This window comes from Zonotrichia albicollis, chromosome 5 (genome assembly GCF_047830755.1).
Source record: "Zonotrichia albicollis isolate bZonAlb1 chromosome 5, bZonAlb1.hap1, whole genome shotgun sequence".
Lineage (NCBI taxonomy): Eukaryota > Metazoa > Chordata > Aves > Passeriformes > Passerellidae > Zonotrichia > Zonotrichia albicollis.
The window spans coordinates 49185192-49201057 of NC_133823.1; the positions used below are offsets into that span (position 1 = coordinate 49185192).

At 41.9% G+C, this 15866-nt stretch overlaps 1 protein-coding gene and 1 long non-coding RNA gene across 6 annotated transcripts in view; one reads left to right on the forward strand and one right to left on the reverse strand.

The window, feature by feature from the left end:
- Nucleotides 1-5585, reverse strand: part of RGS12 (regulator of G protein signaling 12) — an 85567-nt gene extending 79982 nt beyond the window's left edge. For 2 of the 5 annotated variants that reach the window (XM_026792593.2, XM_074541635.1), the window contains exon 1: nt 5304-5585. The gene's annotated coding sequence lies outside the window, so the exon portion shown is untranslated. The remainder of the gene's footprint in view (nt 1-5303) is intronic. The other 3 variants (XM_014266124.3, XM_014266119.3, XM_014266120.3) reach the window with 3 other exon arrangements.
- On the forward strand, nt 5584-14734 carry LOC113459118 (uncharacterized). Its single transcript, XR_003380001.2, has 3 exons — nt 5584-5803; nt 7193-7317; nt 12332-14734. It is a non-coding gene; the product is annotated as an uncharacterized LOC113459118 (long non-coding RNA).
- Nucleotides 14735-15866: the final 1132 nt, after the last annotated feature.

The following is a 15866-nucleotide window of genomic DNA, read 5'->3' on the forward strand; positions in this document are numbered from 1 at the left end:
GCATGTTATGTCTTTCCCAACTCCCCCCCATTGCTTATTATTCAATTTCCTTCTGGCTTACTGCACCATTATACTACCACTGCATTTTACAGCATAGAGAAAATCCTTATTTAAGCTCATACATCCTTTCCCAGCAAAACAAAACTGAGAGCTCATGCTCATCTACTCAGCTGTACCTCACCCCCTTTACGCAGCATACAGAAACAGGTACCACATGTATCATGTAAAAGGGATTAATTACCCCTAGAGTTGCCTGTATCTCTCCACTGACTGTAAAGGCAGCTCAAAATAAGTATCTGACCAACTTCCTTACATACATTTCACTTACATATGCAATGACAAGTGGGCATTCACTCATGTATCAGACCAAAGGGATCCAAGATCAGATTTACTGTTACACCCATCAATTAATCTACTCAAAACAATTTGTCAGATAGCAAACACTGTAAAAATGCATTTCAGGCCATCATTCCAACACCCATGTGTTTTAGTTTAGCTTAAACATTCAAAAATAAAAGAAAAAAAAAAAAAAAGAGTGAAAAAGACACATGCTGCCAGCATTAATCTAGACATGACTTTGCAATTAACATATAACAGCTTTGTATGAAGAGCAAGAAGTAGAGTATTTCACTACATTTGAGTGTCAGCACTGAAGTCTGGATGTCTTGTTCTAAATATACTTGAGCAAATTCCATTGTTTTGGAGAGGTTTCTTCCACTAAGCAGGTTAAATTGACTAATACAAATAAAAGAAATGACAACTTGTTCAACTTTTGAAACTATCTCCTTGTTGCACTATATGAATCCTCATTTCCAGGGTCTGGAGGATGACTGACAGAAAAACCCGTGGGACTACAGCTACATGAAATTGCAATAAACTCCATCTGAGCAAGTGAGAACTAATCTGACAGTAATTACTCTGAGTTGGTCCACAGGCTTATCCTTTACTCAGTCTCATCGTAACATACTTAAAGTGTATATAACATACTTGAAAGCAAGAATCTTGCATATTTGGGCAAAATGCAGGCAACATTTTAGATAAATACATTCACAGAAAGATATAAATACACATACACTCAGAGACAACACATTTCTTTATGATATCTAAAGTGGTAAATTAGTGGTGTCCCACTCACTACTTGCATGGTCAAAATGACCAAGAAATCCTACTGACATTGCTCTCAGCTACAGAAAAAATAAAAAACCCACACTCAGAATGTGATTAGATCCACAGCACACTACTTTCACAGTATTTCTGCCTGGCTTAGAACAAACAAGGCAATTACTTCACAAGTTTTACCAATTAAAAACCAAACCAAAACTTAAATACAATTTAGAATTATAGTCTTGATTACTTATCTACATTTGAACTCCTTGATTACCAAATTTAAGAAACCACTGCTGTTTCTCAAATATTGTGCTAGATACTCAACTGAAGGATGTAGAATTACATCCTACAGGACCCTTCCAAACCTAAAATAGGACAGATTTCAAGATACCAGAAGAGATCCAGTTGGCCTTACTTTTTGAGGTTTAGGTTTTTGGGGTTCAGGGACATCAGGGTTTTATGTCTCCATGGTGCAGCTGTGACTATTCACTGTAGAATGATTTTTGCAAATTGTTTTAATATAGTAATTATCCAGCTTCATTAACAATACTTTTCCTATAATTTGAGACAAAAAAAAACCCACTCTGGCTTTAAGAAGTAATGAAACTTCACACCTAACCTTTAAATGGAAATTATAACATAAGAAGTGCTTTGCAAACATTTTACCAAACTTAACTCTTACATTGCTGTAAGAAAGCCCCATCAATTGGCATCCTGTCTCATTTCTTACATGTTGTTTGACCCTTTCCTGATAGAGCTAAACTTGGGAATCAAGAGGTCACTGTTCATTCAGCTATCTCTAACTAGGTCTATTACTTTTTGAGAATGGCCATTAAATATTTCAAAATATAGTTCTCAAAAAAAATAAACACAGAACTAACAAATGCCCAACGGTAAATAGAAACCTTCTATCTAGGAGCATGAATACATATGTTCCGATGTTCAATGTTCCGATTTGCCTTATAGTGAATATTTCTGTTTTCAGCTGTGTGGAGAATAGCCTAATGTGATCCCTGGGTACCCTCTGTATCTGTGCTGTTAACCTGGTCACCACAAAGCCCAGTAGTATCTGGCACCTAAAACTGTGCTACTAGCTTCCAAGAGCAAAGGAAACCATTAAGAGAGCATGAGATTATAAATAATCTCCTTTTAAAAATATAATAAAAAACAGTTGTTACTAAAAAACTTGAGATTCAATATATAATGTTGAAGTGGTTGATAAGAAAAACAGGTTTTTTTACAGCTAATCTATACAGCTCTCCAATCTATAAAAAATATCTTAAATGCCACTATAAAAACACACAATGAAAATAGAGTTAGGCTGCTCTTGGGAAGAGGCAAACCCCAACATTGTCTTACATCACAATTCTGCATTTGCTAAGAGAGGTTTTCCTTTCAACTCTGTTCACAAGTCAATTTACCCATTTTCCTTCCTAACCTATGACCCTTACACATCCAGCATTTATTGTAGATGATAACTACTGACAATGAAATGTCATTCAAAAACCTGACAATTATAAAAACAAAACAGCAGGCTGCTAACATGTTACTTTCCTCTAATACTGATGTTCCAGAGATATGAAGACTTTCAGCTATTAATATATTTGTGAAATTTTGTAGGTGCAAAATTAGGAACTAATTCAGCATTACAAGGTTTTTGCTATTAATGTGTCTAGAATCTAAAAAACCCAAAACAAAAAAATACCAACCAAAGACAAAATGTATTACTTCACTAGATCACGTCTTCCCTCCCTCAGTACCTGAATATTACTGTGCAATTTTTATGCTAATTACACCCAGGACAAACAACATCTCATTAAATTTATCTAGGAAACTTCAAGACGAAGGACAAATATATCTCTTCTGCAAGAACCCTCAGCATTTCAAGTATGTTTTACTGCAATAATGGCATGACAGGCATATAGAACAATTATGAAAATAATGTTTTCCCTAAGCAGAGATTAGTTGATTGTCAAATTGTTAACAGACTAGTTCAAAACTAAATTATCAAGTTATCTAATTGCTAACTTTTCTCCTAATTTCTCTGCAGACTTGAAACCTGGAGCTGAAGAGATATGGCACAGAAGTGGCACAAACTTCCACAATTCCAAAGTAAACTTGTCTGAATATTTTTTTCCTGTAATAAATTATAAAACATATAGCATATCCAGTGAAACAAAAACACCAATTCACTTGCACTGATATAAAGCTTTGTAGCTTTATAACTACAAAATATTACACAGAACATTTCTGGCAAAAACACTAATATGTGCACATTAAGAGTTGTTCAAGTATCTGAAATAACATAATTTGTCCATACACGTCAGCTTTGACACAGAACTGCAAAACAAAACAAAGCATTCAAGATTTCAGCATTCTGGTCAACCATTTGGATCCATTCTTTGTGGGGTATAATACAGCAAAAATACCAGTTACAGTTGAAAAGTACTGCATCCCACAAACACTGCATTTCTGTATGGAACGCTGCTACATATCCATGTTAGCTTTTCATGTCATTTTCAAACCCTCTGCTCCAAAGAAAATAACATGTATTTGCTTACTTCCAAGGGAGAGAGGTGGTTTGTTTCCTGCTCCTGCTCTTGTTATCTCATAGCAACAAAGAGAACAGAAACAGGAGGCACGCTCCTGCTGCAGCCCATGTTAAACTGTAACTGAGCAGCGCAGAGGGCACGGGGCAGCCCCTGGAGATCAGGAGTACATGACTGACCACCACCACCTCCCAAAAAGCCCTGGAAATGAGCTGCTGCTCAGCACTGCAGGATCCATGTTAATGTGCAGAGACACTGTCTGGCTTCATTCTGTCTGGCTTTATTTTGTTTTTCATAGTAGGACTGCAAGAGAATAAAGTATGCAAAGTGGAAGTGCACAGAGGAGAGGGACTGTTCCCTCATCTCTCACACAGGTCTTGAAGTAATGCAAAAGACTCTTCAGCATGGGTGCCAGTTGTTGAGGCAGAGCTGATGCCAAGTCCCTACAAACTTCAAATGAAGCTGTCACATTTGAATTCCACTAACTATTCAAATGTGGTACATGTTTATAGACAAGTTACACAAGAAATGTAACAGCACAACCTGTAGAAGACAGCTACCAGTTGTTTGAAAACTTGGGCAGGACGATGTTTTAATAAAAAAATCTCATCAGCATTCCACAATTGGCAAGACAGACCATTATGTTTCCTTTAGGTGTATCTAAGTGTGATAATTCAAAAAACACTGACTGCAGTTAGTAACAGCAGGCTAAAAAGTTGTTGATAATAAAAACTCTTCTCCCACTGCAGACAGTGTACGAAGTGTAAGGAACACAAACAGGACATTCGCTGTTTGGTCTGACAAGACTCATGTGAGCAAGGACCCAGTTTCCTAAAGCTATTGTACAGACAGTCATGCGCCTCCAACTCAGACTAATTTATCTGCCGTATTCAAGAAGGTGGAAAGGTTTTGTTCGCAGTTAGGCATTTTCCCCGCTGCTTTTCTTGCAAATTCGTTCCAGAACTGTTGGGACGCCGCTCAGAGGGGCGGCACTGGGGGCGGCAGCAGCGACACCCGGGCGGGACGGGGACATCAGGACGGGCCCGGCGGGCTCTGCACAGCCGCTCGCACGGCCCCGGCGACGCTCCCGGCGCTGCCCTCGACGGGTGCGGGGCCGTCCCGCGGGCACCGGCGGGGACCCGGGGGCCGGCGGAGCGGGCGGCGGGTCCAGGTCCGGAGCAGCGCCCCGCGGGGTTACCCATTAACTGCCCGGCTCCCGGGGCAGCCGCTTCCCGGGGGGTGGAGCTGCGGGGAGGGTAGAAGCGGCACCTGAGCCCGCAGGGACGATTTGAAAAATCAAGCGGTAAAAGACAGGAGGGCACGGAGCACCCGCGCTCCCCCCCCCCCCCCCCCCCCCCGCGCCGGGCGGACCCGCCGCCCCCTCCGCGCTGCGCTCCGGGGGTCGCGGGCAGCGCCGCTGCCCGAGGGGCGCGCACAGGGGCGGCCAAGGCTCCCGGCTGCCCCCTGCCTCCCCTCGGCCCCCGCCGCCGCGCTCCCCTCCCCCCGTCCCCCCTCCCGCCGTCCATCTGCCGTCCCCGCTCCTCCCGCCGCATCCCAGCGGGGTCCCGGGCCGGGCGCTCGGCGGCGAGGGGGATGGGAGAGTCCGGGCGGGCTGCGGTGGGCGCTGCCCCGCTCGGACCCACTCACCTCTGTCCCCCTGGACTCCGGCTACTCCGTCGAGGCAGCGGCTGTCCCGGTCACCGGGGAGACGGCGCCGGGCTCGGCCGCACGGCGCTGCGGCGACTGGCTGTCCGGCGCTGTCAGTCACCGCGCTCGCCCGGCGGGGTGGCGGTCGGGTTCCCGGACAGAGAAAGGGGAGAGACAATACCCCGCGCCGGAGGACTACAGCTCCCGGCGTGCCTTGCGAGCGGCCCGCTCGCTCCGGCCGTGGGGAGCTGGCCGCGCGGGGCATGACGGGGCGCGTAGTTCGCTGGTCTCCCCGAGCCGCCTCGCCTCGCCCTGGGCTCCGGCGGGGCAGGCAGTGCGCAGGCGCGGGCTGGCGGCGGCCGTTCGAACGGGGCCGGGAGCGGGAGCCGGGCTCAGGCTCGCACCTGCACCGCGGGCGCGGCGGACCCGAGACACAGAGCGCAGCCCGGCCTCCGGACCGTGTGAGGGGAGGGACCGACAGCCCGCGGCTCGGAGCGCAGGTGGGGCTGGGAGCCGCCTCAGACAGGTGTGCCGCGCCTTTGAAGGGCGGGAATAAAGCGAGACGGAGCGCGGGGTGAGGGAGCGGCGGGCACTGCCTGCACCGGCAGCCTGAGGCGGAGCGGGCACTGAGGGGTCACTAACGCCTAAAGGACAAAGGTGTGTGCCGGGGGGAGCTTCACCGCCCGGTGGAGCTGGGCACAGGCAGCAGGTGCTCAAAATACACTGGAGACAGCTCTTATTTTAAATAGGAGAAATAGGAAGAGGGGGGGAAAAAGTTAACCTCAGTTAAGACACTCGTAAAGAATGTAAGAGTCAGAGAAAGGGTAGAATTAACCAAATCTCTTTGACTTTCCCGCCGAACCTGAAAGCATTTTGTGATCTTAGCAGAAGAATGTAAACTTTCATTGTTAACATGTACTTGTAGCAATCCTTTGTATGTGGGGTATTTAATTTTTTTTCTCTATGCACAGGAAACCTGACACTGAACTTACCAGGCACAAGTTCAAGGAGAATTCTTACCTCTTTCTCCATGGATTTTTGGTTTTTTTCCCCAGTCTCCAGAGCTGTATATCTATCCCACAGCCATTATGTCTGTAAGATAGCATCTAAATTGGAATACTGTGGCTTAATAGTTTAACTTCAGTCATTTGTCTAATTCTTACCCAGTCTAGGAAATTGTTTCTTAATAATTCCATCCTGAGCTGAAGTGCTTACAGGATACCAGAGTCTTCAGGAAAAACAAAAACACAGGGCAAAGGAAAAGGCTCTTTGGAAAAACAGAGGATCCTGCTCCTCTACTCTGGCCTTCACCTTCTCATTCTGCTGGTTTTTTTCTTTGTCAGTCCATCCCAAGGAGGTTTCTACCAATCTGAGACATTTCAGATCGACCTAGATACCAGTTTTGTTATCTCTCTTATCCAGTTTTATGTGAAAAGCTTCTGAAAAGAAAAAATAATCAAATAAAATAAGCGTTACGTCTTTTTCTCATCCTCACAGAAGATATCCTGGCAGATCAGTGTAACAGATTTCCAAACTTCTTCAGATGTACTCTGTCTCATATAAGTAATTATTAAGTCCTTAGGGAGGCTAAAAATTCAAAACTCAAGGAAGAATGTTGAGTGTTGACTTTAAACCTCACAGTTGATTCTTTCAGGTGAGGTACAGTAATTTTTAAAAATACTCCAGTGATTTAAGTTGGCCCAAAGAAGCTATAATCCTTTATCCTTTTGGCTGGGAAGATGTCACAGGTAGAGAATTGTGTTCCACAAATCCAAGGTGTTGGTTTGGGTTGCCATCCCTTAAGAGCCCAATTATTTCCAGCTGCCACAGGAGGTTGTCAAGACTTTATATCTTTTGCCACTGTCTCTGTTGCTGTGTTACCCCAACAGATCTAGGACTGGCTTGCACAACCTCCTTGCCTATAGAATGGGAAATTGATCCATGTATTTCAGTCTGACCTTGTAAACAGCTGAAGAAACTGAAGGAAATCTTTTGGAAAGTGACAAGTGGAATGGTAAGTATCCCACAGAGGTAACTGCAGCTCTCCCACTGAATCTTTATGGAGTTGATACACAGGTATTATGTTTTATTTTGCTTCGAAGAGGAGGGATGCTGAAATGTGCCATCAGAATCTGCTAACTCTAAACTAATTACTCCATGTCAGTGTCAGATTACCCCTTCCAAATACCTGAACCTGTTGTATTTGTGATAATTAACAGAATTGTTTGCACTTTGTAATAGCGCAGGAGCATGTAATTAGTCTGGCCTCACAGAAGGTTGTTTTGTACCACAGCAGAATTTCCTATTTAAGTCATACTCAGGAAGGAAGCAGTGAGAACTGAGGGCTGACATGCCCACAGGTGTGCTCACACACCCTGCTTGCAGTCAGAAAAATCCAACTCATCCAGAACGAATTTGGTGCTTTGCTTCAGTACTTTTGGAAATGGTGATTAAGACTTCATGTTATAATCTGGAACAAGGTGATTAATGGCCCCTCAGAAAACCACACAAGGTCTCAGCTGTGACTTACTGTTTTCTCCACTGTTGGAGACAATAAAGGAAGAAAGTGTGAAACAAAGTGATAAGGATTTGTGGCTTTGGGGCTGGAAAAGCTTTGGCTTGTGAGGCTAAGTAGCTTAATGTTGGGCATAGAGACATCTCAATCACACCAGGGGTGGCTGTCACCAAACAGCCTGTCAGGCTTCATCTGGAGAGGTTTACAATGCATCCTGTAATGGACTGTGATCATTGCTGTCACAAGCACCAGATGAGAAGGCAGAAAATAAACATAGTCCAGCATCTGACACAAAGTCTGTGGTTTTAATTACCATTGTTTAATTACCTTAGTTAAAGGAATGGAAGTGTTGGTTGTTCCAAAAAGGTTTTTGGATATACAGAAAAATCCTCACATAAATATCACTTTTATCATTTAATGTTTTCAACCTTTTTAAAATAATAAAAATGTACATGATCAGTGTCAAATGCTTGTTCAGTTTACAAATGTGATTCCAACTTTCCTAGCTTGATTTTGTTCTGAACAGCAGGGAAGACTATGTGTCATATACAGTGTAGTTAGCTTGGCCAGTTAATACACAGCTGGGAGCAAAGTCATTGTTAAAGAACTTATTTTTTAAATTCCAAAGCAAAGATCATGTTTTGTACATTGAGGACTGTATGAACACACAGCCATCAGGATCTACCTTGGTCTACTAGTTCATCTAACTTTTCCTTTTATTTTGAACATAGTTTTCTACCTGGTATGAGACACTCCTGGCAGTGGGAAATGGAAGAAAATATTTTTGTATAAATGCATTTTGGTTTGGATGATAGTGTTTCCCATCCATGCATGCTGATGTACAAAAACACTTACTACAGGGAGCTGTGAAATAGTAGGAATAAAGGGGGATAGATACTGCTCCTGTTGAATCTTGACTGGCCAATAGAGGACATGTCCTCCCAAATTCTATTTAATGTTAAAAGGAGTGGTCCTTGTGCATCTACTTGGCTTTGTACTTGTGTCCTTACCTACTATGATACTTAATTAAACATTAAAATATCGTTAAATAGATTTTGTGTGGAAAGGTTCTTTTGTGCATTTAAATATATGAATGGTGCCACTGGCAAAATTGAAGGTTCAAATGGTAAACTGTCTGGAACAATTTTTTGTGTGTGAAAATAGGCACAGCCAGGCCCTGGTCCTGACTGTGCCTTTGGAAAGCACCACAATATAAATATAATTTTTAATAGCCTAAGTAAATTAATTCCCCTACAATAGAATGTGCTGTATTTATTTTCCCAAATTCACTAACAGAGTTCAAATGAAACATTTTGCTGTAGTCAAAAACTGAAAGCACAGAGTAGTGCTCACTGATGTCAGTTTTTCTTTCCTTAAGTATAGCTACATGTTGCTAAAGGTGATGTCATGTTAAACCTGCAGTGCTGATGAGCAACCCTAATATATAGAACCAAAACATCTGCTAAAATATCAACTTCAAGGACACAAGCACACTTAATGCACTTCTGTCAAGAACTGGAAACCCAAGAATTGAGTTTGACCTTACTTGGTATCAGTGAAAGCACAGAAACTTCTACACCACTATTTCTTGTGGGCAATGAGTTTATGCCCAAAATTCCTCAGTTCCTGATAAATGCCATGCTGAGTCTAAATGAGTGTACATTTTTTATTTCATAATGTGACATGGACACCTTCTAATATTGTTAAAACACATACACCAAAATGTAAAAAAAAATCTGGTGGTGTTTTTTTCTTTAAAGGGATTGTTTGTTTTGTTTGTTTATTTGATCTTTAAGCCTTGAAGCTTTAATGTTTTAATTCAAAATTGCCTAATTAACCTGGCTTTGTGGCTCCATTAAAGCTGTGTCTCTTGTCCCTTTGAGCTCATGTAAGCTGAGTGTCTTCAGTTCCATTGGGCTTAAAAATGTATATCATCCAGCAGCTGAATTCACATGTTCTGAAGAACTACTGTGTATTTTTGGATCTGTGAGGGAAAGGGATATCTCAGGGAGTTATTCCTCGTGGTTCTAAGTACCATGCAAAAAAAGTCATTATTGTCTTATTCTGCAATACTCACAGAGGAAGCAAGCTCTATCCTGGCACCTAAACAGCAAGTTAAATTGGGATCATGCATGATATCCTGCAGTGTTCTGCTCCTGTCTCCCTCTTTTTTTTCTCTTTGGAGCCATTTCCAGTGTGACTCGCAGGTTCATGCACCATGCAAGGGTGATATGTCAGGACTCTGCTGGCTGAGGTATCACTAAGCTCATGTCCTAATGATGAGGGACAAATGCCAGTACAAAAATGCCCCTCGTATCCCTAAACCTCAGGAAAAACATGCTGAGAGTTCTCCATATTGATATATGACTACAGGAAAAGAAACTGAGGGAAAACAAGAGCCTGAGGCACTGCAGAGGAGACACGAGTGATAGAGAAATCAACTTTGCATGTTCCTATTTAACATAATTCCTCCACATTTAACATAAAGGACCCTAGCTGTAGAACAAACTATGTAGCATTCAAGTGAGGAGAAGGGATCCTCTACTCTCAGCAGCTAACCCAAGAATCATTTTACCTTGCTCTAGTCAGTATGTGGCAAAGTTAAGTCCAAACATTTTTCCATTTCCTCATCTAAGCTTTTTACCTCCAAACTTTGGAGAGGACAGAAAGTCTTGTTGGACCAAGTTCAGTCTGTCTGTATGATACCTGCCAGAGATGCAGCTCTGCTTGTGGTTATTTCTTCTCCTGAAGTTCAGCTGACAGGGCATGGCATGGCTGCAGTGCCACCAAGGTGCTTTTGGCACAAACAGCGGCCGTTCCTAACAACACAGAATGACAGGATTCTGCCCTGGCACTCAAATCTTCTTTAGCTCAGACTGACTTCCACCACCACATCTTCCCCCACCTCATAACTAGATTCTGAATGGTTTTTAAATGAATTTAGAAGATACTTGCTCATTACAGGTAAAACCCATCATGATTAACTTCAGCAATTAAAACTTATATAAAATGCGCTGAGATATACTTACCTAAAAGAGGATTTTTTTTTTTTGTGCTCCACCAAAACTTTAGTTTCATCTAAGAATAGACTTGCAGTTATTCTAAATGACCTTCTGAAATGAAAGTTCATTTGTTAAGAGTCATTTTGGCCTTGACAGCATGTGTGGAATTCTTCTGACTACCTTCAACATCGCTTCTTAAGTTCCTCTGAGAACTAGGTTAAGGTCTTGCCTCCTATTAAAATTTCAGTTCCATGGTAAGAGTTGAATGCTGATGGGTTATTTATTTCAACCTGTGCCAGCCTACTTCCTCTTTCACCTTCTTAAGTATATAACAGCTGTGACTTACATGAACCAGGTGACCCAGGCAGTTCCTGCTGAAGTCCTGGTGATCATGGCTGGTATTCTATAAGCATTTTCACATTCTTTCCCTTATAACTGGCATCCCCCAAGTTATTGTCTAGCACAACATCCTAATTTCATCTGAAAGAGAAAATTAGCCTATGCTTTTTTTCATAAGATACATCTTTCTTAGTAGTGGACTTAAACCACATACCTTACACATCAAAAGTAATTCCTTTTGGAGTGGGCAAGACAAGATAGAAGAATTTGCTGTGTCTCCAGCTAAGAGATTCAGAGGCACAGCTGTAGCTGGTTCCTGGTGTCTCAGCACAGGGCTGTCAGCTGAAGGTGCTGGTGCCTTCTGCAAGCAAACCACAGTGCCTGTGGGATGTTGCATGGAGGTCACTGCATGAATGAACACATCCAGGCAATCTTACAGAAGGAAAGTCTGCTTAAGAATAAAGTTCTCCAACATACAGTATGCCTTTTTTAACCAGCTTCCTAAAATAAGGCTGTGGATTGTTCTCATGAGAATGCACATACCAAATCACAAGAACTTGGCAGCAAGGAGACACAAAACAAGTGCATCATTTCTGGTATAATCTGTATTAGGCCATTTCAACTGTGGTGAAATTCAGTTTCATTTTTTACTGAGTGTTAACCAATGTGAACAAGCTCTAAATATGCTTAAATCATTGAATAGATGAGCTGTAGATTTAAGCCCTGGGTGGACAGTTAGTTTTGTTTAAGATTTAACACTGGTATATTTCATTTAGTGAAGTTGTAAGTTAAGTTAAATGAAAAGGAAAGACAGAAAATCTTATTCATGTAAGTTTAAAGAAAGCATAGGCATTATAGTTAACATAAGTTCATGTGGACAAGGTTTTATGCATTCGTAAAAGAGATTGCATTTGATCTGATTATATTGAATTAAAGATAAATTACAGTTAAACCTCTAGGGAGAAGAATGAGGATCCTGAAGAGTTTTTAAAGTAATTTTAATTAATTTTTAAAATATGTTTACTTTTCAGTTTGTAGAAAATTGATATTCCTATAGCTTCCCTCAGTGAAACAAGCCTTCCTCAAGCTGTGATAAGTGCTTCTCAACATTTCAGTCTGTTGGAAATTTTATACCTTTAAATGGTATGCACCAATTCTTTTTTTTCTTGCAGTGCATAGCAATCCAGAGCTTACCCCTAAGGTAACAGCTTGCAGTCAAGAAATTTAGCTCTGAGCTCAGTTGGGACAGATTCCCTGGGAGGTTTCCATGGAAGATGAAGGAGCTTGTGAGTGCTGTCAGTTTTTCAAGGACACTCCTGGAAGCACAAAACCAGTTCATGCTCTCTAAGGGTAAGGAAAGCAGGTGGAATTAGAGACTCCCTTGGCTTAAATGTGAGCTTTTGGGTCTGCTCAAAACCAGAAGAGAAGCATACCAGAGATGGAAAACCCATGGAGAACTACAAGGGCATTGCCAGAGTGGGCAGATGCAGTTAGAAAAGCAAAAGCTCAGCTCAAATTGAAATTGGCCAGAGGTCAAAAACACAAAAAAGGGTTCTTCAGGTACATGAACAACAAAGAGAAGGAAATGCTGGCCCACTGTTCAGCAGCAGAGATGAATTGGTCACCCATAGTGCTGAAAATGCAGGGATTCCCAACACATTCTTCACCTCTGTTTTCACCTTGGGAACAGGTCCTGGGATCAAAAATCCAGGATTATGAAACACCAACAGACTGTCAGTGAAAGAAGAGCTTGTCTGTAAACTATCACAGGAGCCTGACCTCTACAAATTGATGGGTCCTGATGTTATGCATCCAAGGGTTTTAACAGAGCTGTTTGATGTCACTCCAAGGATGCTCTCCATAATCTTGGAGAAGTTGTGGATATCAGGGAACATCCTAGAAAACTGAAAGAAGGCTAATGTCAGCCCATCTACAAGAAGGGCCTAAAGGAGGATCCAGGAAATTACAGGCCTGTGAGTTTTATTCCATTCCCTGGGAAAGTTGGAGAACAAATTTTCCTGGGGGCTCTCACATGTCAAATGAAGCACATGATTGGGAAAAGCCAACAGGGATTCACCAAAGGCAAGTCATGCTTGACAAACCTGATCACCTTATGACAACACAAGGCCCTGCCCAGCTGATGTGGGGTGAGCAATGGCCATTGTCTCCAAGGCTTTCGATGAGTCCTCCCAGAGACTTCTCCTAAAGTGCTGGATACATTAGGATCTGGACTGGTCCATGCAGTGGATGGGGAACTGGCTAGCCAGACACAGCTAGAGAGTGGTGGTAAATAACTAACTCCTTTTCAAACTGGCAGCCTGTGACAAGTGGGGTCACCCAGGGATGGATATTGGGCTCACATCTGTTTAATATCTTCATAATTGATCTGTATGGGATCAAGTGTATCCTGATGAAGTTTGCTGATAATACCAAGCTGAGGGGGAAAGTGGACACTTTGGGAGGGAGAGCCACCCTGCAGGAGGACCTGGAGAGACTGGAATAGAGGGCTGCCAAGAACCATATGAAGTTCACAGAATACACTGAATCATGAGGTAGGAAGAGACCATAAAGATCATCAAGTCCAACCCAGCCCTAACACCTCAACTAAACCATGGCACCAAGTGCCACATCCAGTCTTTTTTCAAACACATCCAGGGATGGTGACTCCACCACCTCCCCAGGCAAATCATTCCAGAACTTTATGACTCTTTCAATGAAAAAGATTTTCCTAATATCCAAGCTATATTTTCCTTGGCACACAGGTTGCACAAGGACAAGATTTTGCACCTGGGAAAATACAGTCCAGGAGTGCAGCACAGGTGGGGACCTGGCTGACTGGGTAGCAGCTCTGTGGTGAGGGACCTGAGGGTCCTGGTAGACAGCAAGCTCAGTATGAGTGACCAGGGTGCTGCTGCTGCAGCAAAGAAAGCCAAGAAAGGCTGAACAGGGTCCCTTCAACCTGGTACTATGTGATGCTAGGATCAAACTGAGATCTTACAGCCTAATTACTGGTTGTAATTTGTCAGCCCTACATAACTGGATGCCATTCACTGTGGATGACTGGTCTGCTTTTTAAAGAACATAGCTGAAATTATTCATCCTTATTAGAAATTTTGTTCAATAAATACTTTAAAATAAGCTGCAACAGAATGAAAAATTTTCAGCCAGAAGAAATATGCATAGGAAGAAAATTTCGCACCCAAAATGGCAAAGTATTTCAAATGTTTCTGTTAAAACATTAAAAAAGATCAACACAAAAGTTTAATGATGTAGTCTCAAGCTTGCAGACACAGGAAGCATGCTACCATAAAATCAGGGGAAATAGATTAGCAATCTAGAGACCAGATGGTTAGTATTTACTTGCTGACATAACACCACCAAATGTTCCTAAATTTCTTTTTTAAATTTGTCTTTCACATTACATTATCAGCATAGGAACTGATCTTGCAAACATATACATAAAGATTTCAATATATTTATTCATTTGGGAAGTCCCATTGACTTTAGAACAGGAGACTGTTCACAGAACCAGGCTGTCAACTTGGGGTAAGTCTACAGAGTTTTAAACTATTTGCCTACACCGATTTGGGCAGGCTGTCTGTGAAAAAAATAAAATAAAATCTTGTTTACATCTTTTTGTTCTGTTTTTTTTTTCTTTGCAAGAGAGAGGAGTTTATGGAGAATATGATAAAAGATATTCCCCATCCATAAACTTCTGGTCTGGTGGATAACTGTTAAACTTGGCAGGGCCTGCAATAAACTGAAGTCTTAAAATGCTTCTCCAGTTTGAAGTCAAGGAGTAAAAATACATTTTTAAAAATTTACAAACATTTTTACCCTGCAAATTTTTAATACCAGTGTGAGAAAATGTTGCTTAATTATTACAAGATCCTCCTACAAATTACTTAACCTCTCTCCTCTGTGAAAAATATTCTTGATTCCAAGTGTTTGCTCAGTGCCTTATTTTTCTCTGGTGGGAAAAACTGTCATTCCTTGCTCTACACTGTTTGTGACTTAAAGTTACCTCTAGGGGCTCTCTATTCAAAACATACAGAATTTCTCTAGCATTAGCTTTTCATACTCAAAGTTTTCTCCTTTAGCTTTATGTTTTTTCTTTCATTTTCACTTTCTAAAATGTTGTGTTCCCTCATCTCTGTCATTATGGGGTTTTTTTGGAGGCATTTACATTGCCCTTTTGTCCAACATACTTTTCCCCATCTTTCATCAAAATCTGCTTCTCAGTTGCTTGCATGTTTCTCAACGTCTCATTTTCTCATCTGCCTCCTCAGGTTCCTTTTCCTTTATTGTCACATCACTTACAAAGTCACCTGCCTCCAGGCAGTGTATTTCCTTCCCTATTTAATTTTTTCCATTTGCACCATCTGTGTGTGTACATGTAATACAAGCACTTCATTTGGTGAAAGTGATATCAAACTGAGTTGGCCCCATTACTGCCCTGAAAATAAGAAATTTGTTTTCCTGTGCTACAGTTTCTTTGTTGAGCACACCTCTAGAAGCCATGAGGGAGTTCCTTTAATGTCATAGTTAAAATGATAAACTTGGATAACTCCTCATGTGCTCCCCTTGAATACTTATTATACTCAGCTCCCTACTCTTACAGACACAGAAGCAGTGTCTGTCTCTGTTTTGCAAAACCAGGAATTCTACCAAGAATTTTAATCCTAGGCAGGTCTTTCAAGTTATCAT